Source organism: Thermobia domestica, chromosome 2 (genome assembly GCF_964235325.1).
Source record: "Thermobia domestica chromosome 2, izTheDome1.hap1.1, whole genome shotgun sequence".
NCBI lineage: Eukaryota > Metazoa > Arthropoda > Insecta > Zygentoma > Lepismatidae > Thermobia > Thermobia domestica.
The window spans coordinates 348,696,405-348,708,375 of NC_137455.1; positions in this window are offsets into that span (position 1 = coordinate 348,696,405).

Below are 11,971 nucleotides of genomic sequence, written 5' to 3' on the forward strand. Positions count from 1 at the left end.
AATATTCAACGCCCGTGTCTCCGTTGTGAAGTCGGAGCGGAACTACCGTACGAGAACGGGGTAACAACCTCGTTCGTTGACCTAAGGTGAAATATGGTTTCGAAGCATTTAAAAGGATGTTATACACAGATGCAGATAAACTAATGGGAGGGGTCGCGTTAAAAGCGTCTGGCGGGGGTTTGCCATGACGTTTGAGCGTCAAGGTGTTCGATTCCATATTGACCTGTGCCATATGTGGTCGTAAAAAATCCACACCAAGGATCAGACGTACACTTAAGCGGTCGACGATATGAAAGCGATGGTGGAAGGTGTAACCATGAATTCTAAGGCGTAAAACAACAACTTCATTAAGCTGTACTGGGGCCTGAGAGATACCTACTACAGTGGTTTGAATTTGATAACGCTTGGCCGACTTGGGGACAAGACTTCTATCAATAATAGAGATAGATGACGCGCTATCTATTATACCATGAACGTCATTTCTACCAATGTGTAGTGGTATACGAAGAATCTCATTTGCTATAAGTGGTACGTGAAGGGTTTGAGCAAAGGGTTTGCGTCCTAATCTACCACGTGGATGTTTATTTTCAGAGCAAGTGGTATTGGTTCGATTTCCGTGAGGGACATGTGGCGTACGTTGTACATCCGTGGACCGTTGTCCGAAGGGGGGAGGGGGAGGGGAGCTCGGGGTAAGACTGCCCCCAACTGTCTTACCCGTAGCTAGTTTAAAGCCGGCGAGTAAGTTAAAGGTGGGTGGGGGTGGAAGCCCTGAGCCTCGGGATTCAATTGTCCACTACCACTTGGTTGTGTTGTGGGTTGCATCGTCCTAGGATGGGGTGATGATCCCATACCCATAGATTGCGGAAAATAAGGCATGTACGGATAGGGGTAATAACCTGGAGGGAAAGGGGTAACGGGATAAGAAGGATACTGTTTGCGTCCTCTACCCTTACCAAAGTTTCTAGGTTTACCTCTAATTTGACCTGCCTGTTCTGTATTTTTCACAGAAGGTGTAGGTTGATTGGAAGCCGTGGTGGAGGCTACTGAGAGAGTTAAGCCCTCTAAGTCTTTCTGTAATTTATCAATTTTGGCCGTTAGGTCCTCCGTATTTCCCTGGGGTGAGGGAGGCGCGTGCTGTGAAGCGTTCGAGGATGGCAGAACATGGCTAGGCTTGCCTTTGTATTTAAATTTATTTGTACGATGGTTGTTGGAGAGTTGAGGAGTAGTCGTATGGGTGGTTGCGGGGTTCGGCACTACAAAAGTGTCAAGAGACTCCGTAAAAGAGGTCGTTTGTAAAGACGCAAGCTCTTTCCGCACTGCTGCTTTGACTTTATCTTCCAACGTTTTGGCCTGTCTGCGTTCGAGACGATTTTTGTTTAGGTCAATTTGTGTGAGAACCTCCAAAAGCTCGTCCGGGTCGTCAAAGGCATGAAAACCAATTCTGTCTAAATAGTAAGGCAAAAGGCCGTTCTTAATGAATGAACATTGTTCTTCATTAGATAAATTATCACATTTGTCCAAAAGAATCATTTTCTCGTAAACATAGTTACGGACGGATTCTGTTTCACCTTGTACTCTATCATGTAGTTGTTCAAAGATTGAAAGTTTGTCCCTAGCGCGTTTAAAAGCTTCTATGACAGCATCTTTGAATTCAGTATAGGTAGCGTTGTCCAAGTTATTGCGCTTAAGGAGAACACGAAGTTGACGTCTACCTTTACCTGTAAAACATGACACTACTACTTGTTTTGCCTGGTCACGGGGAATGTTATTAAGGAAAATAACATCGTCCATTTCCTTAAAAAAAATCCTGAATATCATCCGTATCCGCATCAAAAGTCGGATAGCGAAAAGCTGCATTATGAACATGTACGACCGGTGGTGGTGGGGGTGGAGGTGGATTTGGTGGGGTTTGTTGACCACCTGGGGGAATCACATTCTGGTTTAACACATTTCCAGTATTTACACCATTATTTTGGTCTGCCATGTCGGATGACGATGAAGAAGAAAAAGGCTGCCTACAAATTGTTCTAGTGCGCAAACGAAGAGCAAATGCCTCTCTAAGCTCCTTGGCGTTTTTCTTAAGGTGCTTACGATTTCTTATCGCTAGCAAATGGATATCATCCAGTAAACCACCGAGGGATTGCTTGGAGTCTGTCGACATGCGGACAATGACCCATCAAGAGACTGGCATACAATGCTTATCTTCGTAGTCGTGCTACTAATAACAACAAGGAAGGAAGTCAGCCGATTACAGTGTATGAGGCGAGTAGGTCAGTAAGCTCTCGTATAATAATCACAATGTGATTACAAAACACATGTAGAACGAGTTAAACAGGAAAGGATACCATCACAAATGCTACGCATAAAGATCTGAGTTCGATTCCAGAATCGGGATTCATGATCACGCTGTATGCCTGCAGCCTCAAGGGTACGAGCAGGTTGCGGCACCACGTTGCATGGGAAGGACCACTGGTTCAATACCTAGCGTTAGAAGAGAGGGTTTAGGAACCACGTTGTGTGTCCGCAGGACCACTACGGGAAGAGCGGGGTTCGGCACTACGTTGTGAGCCAGCGGCCTCAAGGGTGCGAGAGGTTTCGGCACCACGGTTCGTGTAAATCGGGGTTCGGCCAATACGATGTATGTAGGCCGGGTTTCGGGCAATACGATGTGAGCCCGTGGCCACAAGTGTACGAGTGGGTTTCGGCACCACGGTACGGGTAAAACGGGTTTCGGCACCACGGTACGGGTAAAACGGGTTTCGGCACCACGTTACGGGTAAAACGGGTTTCGGCACCACGGTTCGTGTAAATCGGGTTTCGGCACCACGTTGTGTGCATATGCTCCTGAGTCTTACCTGGTCTCAGGGCACAGCGCACATTGAACGTTCTTGTCTAGGTGAGGTTTCCGTACCTGCAACCTAGAACGTATCTTCATTTTTTAAGTTATTGGGAGAGCATTTTGGGGTGAATGAAGGTACACAGTTTTCGAGGAGGAAAAGTGCGAGTAGAAAGGAAATATTCATTCACAGTAAAGGCGATGTGTGAGGCTTTAATGCGAGTGCCTTTGTTTCTTAAAACGAATCTAATTTGAAATTTAATTTCCCGACAAAATTTTGGGTTGGTGTTAGATTGAAAACAACACAGCCTAAAAGGAAACATTCAGATACGAGAGCAGGATGGAGAATGTATGTATAGAAACTGCAATTGACTCGGATTTGCCAATAAATGAATACTACTTACGGCTTTGGTTCCATTCATTCCAGTTCGTAGTAATCTGTATGAACACTCACACTAGAACATCACTAATACACAGTTCTTGAATGTTGATAAGTGACACTAGTCCGAAAACTGAGGTGGGAAGGTTTTTAGTCCATCAAGCATCTAAATTGATTGGAGATTAACTCTGGGCGACGACCAATTATGAGTCTGGACTCCAGCATCGTAGACAGCTAGGCAATCATCTCTTCCCTCTTTCCTTTATGGGCGAAGTTTTCGGTGATGTTCCCTCGTTTGGGCGGACCACGAGGGTGTCTTCTAAGGATCTGAAGTACCCTAAAAGTCTATGATAGTCCTTTTCTCATTTTAGGTATTTTCCTCTTCAGATTCATATATACTTGGATAACAAAATAACACAAATCGGAGTAGCTCGCGCACAGAGGTGTTGCGAGTTTGAAATACCGAGGTAGAAAGCTTAATGTTACAAGTCCTTGCTTCTATTTGTAAGTTCGCTCGGCGTTGTTCGAAGGATCTGGCGTCCCTATCTCAGCAAATCAATTGCCTGTGATGAGAACGTTCTCTTCAGTGTGTTTCCATCCTATGTCTGCAGTTTCGTTGTGTGTTTTTTTTTCTTTTCTGCTCTATCTGCATGTTTGCTTCCGGCTAATGTTGAACGATTGAAAGCTAATTGCATGAGACGCGAAAAGAAATCATTTCTATGCAATGTAAAATTAAATTTAGAATAATCGCGTATCTTTATTTCCTTTTTACTCTTTTCTGATTTATTTTGTATTCCTTTTAGAAATTACAAATTAGATCTGTTTTACGATATCGTAACTTATAAACCGTAATTTGTGTAATCTAAAATTAATTCTGTTAATTGATCTTTTGAAGAGAGTATTTGATTATTTATAAGGAATTATCTATCAAAAGAACATGGCTTATATGCAGTGGCGTATTTACGATTTTGTTTCGGGAGGGGCTTTGCCTGCAAATGTGAAAATTCTGCAAGATATTTCATTTACTTTACTATACTAAGTAAGATTTCGGGGGGGGGGGGCTTAAGCCCGGAAGCCACCCCCTAAATACGCCACTGCTTATATGTAAACATATAGCTTTGGATGGTGCTGAAGCAAACAATTCCACTCAGTTTCGACCTGAACTTCTGGTCATTTGACCCCTATTTGCTCCCAGTTTAGGTATATACAGATTTGTAAAACGTAAGGAAGAAATGTTATGTTGTTTTGGAATACCAATGTATAAATACTGGAAATATATAGGATTCTTACCTCACATAAATAATAAAATAAAAATACGAAATGTAAAATGTCCTCTTTAACACGTAATACTTCATAAGAAAATCATGATAAAGTGCAGTGGAGTGATCAGTGTGTTATGATCTGCAACAATGGAAGTTCTTAGGGTGTACGGAGTATGTCCGATTCCTTCCAATGTATTGTGACTGCAAACCATGATCCTGCACTGGAAGAGTCGTAGGCAATGGCGGAACTCTCTGATGTAGTGTTTCAGTATCAAAGGAAATTGAAGGGAAAATTTGATTTAACAAACGTTACAAAGAACAAAACATTAGGATTTTAACGGATCGAACCTTCAATTCCTCACTGAAGTTCCTCAATATTCATAGGTGAAAGGAGTGGCAAAAATTCCATTTCAATGTAAGTTAGTTATGTAATACGTAAATGCTAGTTTAAGTATCCCAAAGGTGTACAGCACGTAGGCATGTGTTTTGATTACAGATGAAGTGTTTTTGGATAATCTTCCGCAGATGGCAGCCACGGATTAGACCCACATGATCCTGTTTTTTAATGTTGTATTACTATTTACCTCTTGTTATTTTAATATACCTTCCCCCAAATTACTGCTTTCATTTTACTTTTACTCCTTCCGTCGTTTACTCTTAACTTCCAATCACATATACTTATTTTCATGCCTTCTTTGCTCTTTATTAGATATTAAGTATATTTTTCTAAAATTGGTATCTTCGAACTTTTGCAAGTATTGCAAACTACGCCCTATTCAGAAATAAAGAAAACAATGAATCGTTATCTGAACATGTTTCCAACAGTGCTATAAACAACACCGTACTACAGTATTATGTAATTAAACTGTTTTAGGGAGGCTTAAAGGAGGAGCCCCTTATCAAATGCATTTTCCTGCAGAGGCGGCGAAACCACCTGGGCTGTCCGGGCTATAGCCCGGTCAATATTTAGAGAGGTATCAATTTAAAATTTCACGAAGTATTAAAAATGATAATAGAGACCAAATCATGAATAACCACTCTTAGCTTTTCCGTGGAATCTATTATTGACATACGATGTACTAATAAAAAATAGCGTTCTACTTCCAAACACTGTATGTGCTGCTTTTGTTTTTCATCCATCATCCCTGCCTAGGAATAGTTTTCTTTTTCCTTCTTTTTTCCGCTTTCAACTACCACGTAAACACTGTGGAAACAATATTCTGTCAAATAAACGAAATGTACATGGACAGTATTGTTTCGTTTTCGCTTTGTCGTTTCTCTGTTCCTCACCCAACTCTGCTGAACTCAGTCTCCATCGGGTCAGTGACAATTAGCAAATACATAAATGAACAAGAAAAAAAGAAACTTGATTTTTCGACATCCTAGAATCAAGTACAGTCGAACAGAGTTCTTGCTTGCTCCAGAAGCTTCTGCTCTTCTCTCTTGCACTTTCCTTAGATTGATTAGAGAACCTCCTGCTTTGAAAAAAGAAACGGAGAACACTAAAAATTATAGATTCCCTTTGCTGGCGAAATACATTATTATTTCCAACGTCATTTATCGTGCATATACGACGAACGAACGAGTGCAACAAAAATAGAATGAACGAAGGCAATTACAAGTACGTGTGTAATAGTATATATTTTTCAAACAAGCTAACAAAAGTATACGAACGTTTGGCATCGAATATATACAAGGTAATGTAATTACTGACCACCAAAGAATCCCTAGAATTTGGGAGGAACACATCAAAGATGTGTATGATCAGCCCCAAAGATATTGCGATCGAAGCAGAGGAAGAGGTGGATGATGATGAAAAAGGATCCAGCATATTGAAAATTGAAGTAGTACAAGCAATGAAAGACATACGAAGGAGAAAGGCCGCTGGAGACGACGACATACCAGTAGATTTGCACAAGCAATTGGGAGACAATACAATGAAAGTTCTGACTTTACTTATTAACAAGATCTAAGTGGAGAATGGTCAAATGATTTTCTTGATGTTACAATGATTGCATTACTCAAGAAAAAGCAAGTGAAGAAGTTCAGCGATCATAGAACAATAACCCTTATTTTCCATGAACAAACTCCATGGCTCTGGATAAGTAGAGTAACAAATAAAACACAGTTCTGACCAGAGCAGAATGAAATATATTAAAAACTATACTTACAATGTGTTACAGTTTCATACCCATACTGAAAAGATTATTGCCCAGTTTCATACCCATATTTCCCATACTGAAAAGATTATTACACACATACTGAACAGGCGGCTGAAAAATAAGATAGATGAGAGTTTAGTAAAAGATCAATTTGGATTCCGGAAAGAAAAAGATATCTGAAATGCTATTGGATTGATGAGAATTATATCAGAAAGAGTTCTTGATGTAAAGGAAGAGTTGTGTTTGTGCTTTATCAACTGGCGAAAAGATTTCAACCGGGTCAATTGGACATAACTTCTGAAAATACTTAAAGAAATCGGAGTCAACTGGAGAGATCGACGACTCATTCGCAACCTGTACATAGGACAACGAGTGAAGTTGCGCTTGAATGAAGGGGAAACCAATAGTGTGGAAATCGGAAGAGGAGTCAGACAAGGATGTAGTATGTCGCCCCAATTATTCAATATTACAGTGAATGTTTAATGAAGGAAGCATTAATGGGAATTGGTGATTTTAAGATTAGAGGGCAGATAATTAACAAGATTAGGTATGCAGATGATATTGCTATAATAACTAAAACCGAAGGAGGACTATAAAAAATGATTGACAAAATAGTTGACACTGGAAAACTATGAATATAAATCAACATCGAAAATTCCAAAGCCATAAGAATATCCCATGGAAGCACGCCCTTACGGATCAGAATAGGACAAAGAGAACTTAAAGAGGTCGACAGTTTCAAGTATCTGGGAAGTATTTTGACTAGAGACGCTTACTCCATCAAAGAGATCAGGTCAAGAATTGTCATAGCTAAAGAAGCATTCAGCAAGAAAAGACCACTCTTAACTAGCAGGCTCAATATTGGACTTAAGAAGAAGTTGGTCAACTGCTATATATGGACCATTGAAGTGAATGGTTGAGAGACTTGGACATTACGAAAGTTAGAGAAGAAATAATTGGAGATATTCGAAATGTGGTGTTGGAAGAAATTGGAGAAGATAAAATTGACAGAGAGACCAACAAACGAAGATGTTTTGAAGTGGATAGGAGAGGACACTTGTAGCCAGCATCGTTCTTAGGAAGGCCAATTGGATTGCACACATCTTGCGAAGAAATTCTTCTTTACACCGCTATAGAAGGAAAGATCGAAGAGAAGAGAGGAATAGGAAGAAGAAGAAAACAGCTGATCGTTGATTTGAGAAATAGAAGAAAATATTGGGAGTTAAAAGAGGAAGCTGAAGATCGAAAAGCGTGGAAGAAACATTTCCAGGCCCAAGTCTAAAATTGGAAAAATTCTCATTCGTCCAGGATATGCCAAAAGGCAGAATACTTAATAATAATAATAATAATAATAATAATAATAATAATAATAATAATAATAATAATAATAATAATAATAATAATAATAATAATAATAATAATAATAATAATAATATCAGTGTTCAAGCTGGAGTGATGAATATACAAGCGGAAGTAATGAAGCATTCCTTAGAGTCGAAAATTAATGAGTTCGTTGAAGATTATGAGAAAGTTTTGGAGAACAAAGAAAATTTAATGTTGAGTCCTACATTACCACAACAGAGAAAAATTAAAAAAAAAATTGTCACGGAAAAACACGACATTTGTCATGTTCAGTACCAAAAGAGTATTACAATGAAAAATGCTTCAAAGCCTACGACTTATTTTAAACATAATGATCAGACGATTTTGGGACTACATTTTCTTTGTGCTGTAGGATATTGAACAGTTGCTGATTAGTAATACTAATGGAAAAATCTGTTCACATATACCCAGTTTTAATTGAAATGTATTCAACGGGCATACATTTTGATAACTTGCAAGTGCAGTTAAAGATGCTTTTCTCACTTCACCGAAGCAAAAATTATTGTTTAAACATCATTGAAGGTGTTCAAGATCTGGATGTCTTATTGAAATCTGAACCAAAAGATAATTCATCGTTTGTTTCCGGATATATCACTTGGTAACAGATTGTACCCTCTAACTGAATTTCTAGACTCCTTTTCAGAAAACGCCGCCAGACTATTTCATTATTGTTACATACACCTATTAGGTTAGTTAATAAAACAGTGGATTTGAAACACTGCCATATTATGCTCTATTGCCAGTTAACCTAATATCGCATCAATACGCGAACTCATATATTCTGGAATGTCATTCCAGAATTTCAGGTCTTTGACAGTGAATAAATTTGACACAGTACAAGTTTTTTGCATCTATAGAGAAAGTAGCAACGTTTCGTATAAGTAAAAGAGAGAGGAGCAAATAACGTACCTTGTGGTATCCCTTGCTGTAAATATATCCATTGAGATGAATCTTCATCTGTCATTACTGCTTGGTTAGAGCTGGTGTAGTGCTACGGTTTTCTGAAACCAAACTGAAAAGGATTCATTAGACTATTTTCATATGAGAAACTTGTTTTGTAGTCGTGAATAATATGTTCTAAAATTTTTGACACTCCTGATGTTATGTTCACAGATTTATAATCTGAGTGCAATGAAGGAGCGGAGAGTTTTGCTATGGGCTTTACAAAAGCATTTTACATTGTTTCAGAAATGTGAATGTATTATTGTTTGTGCTACATACACTATCTACCAAAAAGTCACCGATCACCCCACAACTGTCGGAATGAAGCCAATCACAAGGTACCTAATATCGGGTAGGGTCTCCTTTAGCCCGGATCACAGCATGTATCCTCCGAAGAAGGCTTTTCACCAATTGCTTGTAGGTATCAGGTGGGATGGCAGTCCACTCCTCCTGCTAGTCGGTTCCAAGTGTGGCAGGTGAAATTAGACGAGTTGGTCTGGACCTTAAACGCCGCTCCAATTCATTCCACAGATGTTCCCTGGAGTTTAAATCGGCGATTGAGCAGACCACTGGAGTCGTTGCACATTATTCTCGTCATACCACGACATAACATTGACAGATTTATGGCAGGGAGCATTATCATCATGATAGTAACATGGGTCCATTCCAAAGAATTTTCACAATGTGGGAAGCACTGAATTGTCCAAAATGTCCAGATAATTTGCACTCGTCATGTTACCAGGCACAGCAACTAGTGGACCTAGACCGAACTAACAAAATGCACTCCACATCATTAAACCACCACCAAAACATTTCACTGTTGGCACAATGCAGTCTGATAAGAAGGGTTTCCCGGGTTGTCGCAACACTCATACCCGAACATCAGACATGAAACACGTGTAGTGTGATTCATCACTCCACAACACATGTTTCCATTAGTCTAAGGTCCAATTTCGATGAGCCTTACACCATACCAATCTCCTGGCTTTGTTCGTTTGAGTGATGTGTGGTTTATGGGCAGCTGCTCTGGCATGGAAACCAAGTGCATGCAGTTATGTCCTGACAGTGTTCAGTGAAACTGATGTGCCCGATGCAGTGTGAAACTTGTAGTGGATGGCAGACGCAGTTTGATGGCGATTGCTGGTTACCACTGTTTTCAGCACTCTCCGGTAACTGTCTGTCAATTTCTTGAGTCGTCCGGGCCGTTTGGGGTCACTGGTGATACCGTGACGTTTTCATTTCAGGATTACATCACCCACTGTTGATTTTGGGTGGCGTAATTGGGCACTAATGGCACGATTCGACAAACCCGGAATATGACAGCCGATGATGACTCCCCTATCAAACTCACAAAGTTCTTGTCTGTGTGCTATTCTCAGTCAAACTGACTCCTCACCTGAAGCACGATCACTGGTAATGCTTTCTGCACCGAAACGAATGACTGGCGTCGTACAGGTTGCTCTGGATTCATTACAGCGGTATCGTAGCAGACTGACCGGCGACTTTTTGGTAGATAGTGTATGACACATATGGGATATACAATATACTACAAAATCTTATCTATAATCAGAATTTATATTTCATCCGGTCAGCTAGCATTTTATTTTATTTTTGAGATTGATAACTCAACCTGACTTACAGTAACATCAGAGAAAGTATTGTATTACTTTTGTTTTGATTAACTCGAATTAAGATATTTCTTTTTACCATCGAATCTAAATTAGGAATATCGCAGACATATTTATTAGGGCTATTTAAATTTAACCAACGGGAAATATTTTGTTTGGTTTTCAGGCCTAACAAAGTTTATTCCGAGCTGTTTGGGATATTTCACGGAATGAAGCAATCTCTGCGTTTCTTATTCTTGTGTATACCTGTTTCTTATAAATTTATATTGTTGATAAAGATAATTTGCTTTTGAGACTCAATTAGTCTCTGTTGTTTATATTTCGCGTATAATGAGTCACACTGTTTCACTAGAGGAAGTATTTCGGAATTGATCCAAGGTAATGATGGTCTGTGTAATACGTTTCCTCTTTAGAGGAACATGTTTATTATGTAATGCCAGTATCAATTCAAAAAATACATTCAATTTATCTTCTACACAAGAAAATAAACTCACAAGAAACCATGGAGTAGCGCCTGCATCTTGGTTTAATGAATCCATATTAATACGTTTAAGATCTCTATACTTAATCAGTTTTGGCTGATACTTAGGAACTGATAAAGCATAAGAAAAAAATATTTCATCGTGTGGAGTTCTCAGGTCAGGTAAAGCTGTCTGCCCCTTGTTAATAATTCTTTCTGTTTTAGTACTTAATATGCCATCTAGCCATTAGCCTCTGGTTACCGTTTGGAAGGTCACCTCAAAAGATAATATCTGAAGATTATATGATTAGATAATGTCACAAAGCTAATTTACTTTTTGAGAAAAGTAAGGTCATTATTCAAATCTGCAGTAATAAATATATGTTGATAATCATTCAGATATTTTGATAGCTCTCGGAAAAGCTGTTCATATAACGACGCATGTATCCGATACGCCACTGAACGGCGTATTGCTTACCGAATGTTAATTAATTAAGTAACTAACTCTTTGGACCTTCTGACTCGAAGGTTCAATGCGTCGTTTATAAAAGTTCTCCAATGACATCTGTCCTTAGAAAATTGAATCCAGTTTCTACTTTGTATTCTTATTTCTAGAAGATTCATCTTAATATTGTCCTCCCATCTGCGTCTAGGTCTTCCTAATGGACGTTTACAGATTAGATTTCCAGTCAAGACTTTGTAAGCGTTTCTACTTTCTTCCATTCTTGCTACGTGAACTGCCTACCTGAGCGTCCTATACTTGATGACCTTAACAATATTTGGTAAATTCTATAAATTATGTAGTTCTTTGTTATGAAATTTACGCCATTCCCATTCTCGTTCCTCTTGGGTCTAAATAATTGCCTCAGAATTTTATTTTCACATACTTTTAATCATGTCTTCCCTCAAAGTAAATGAC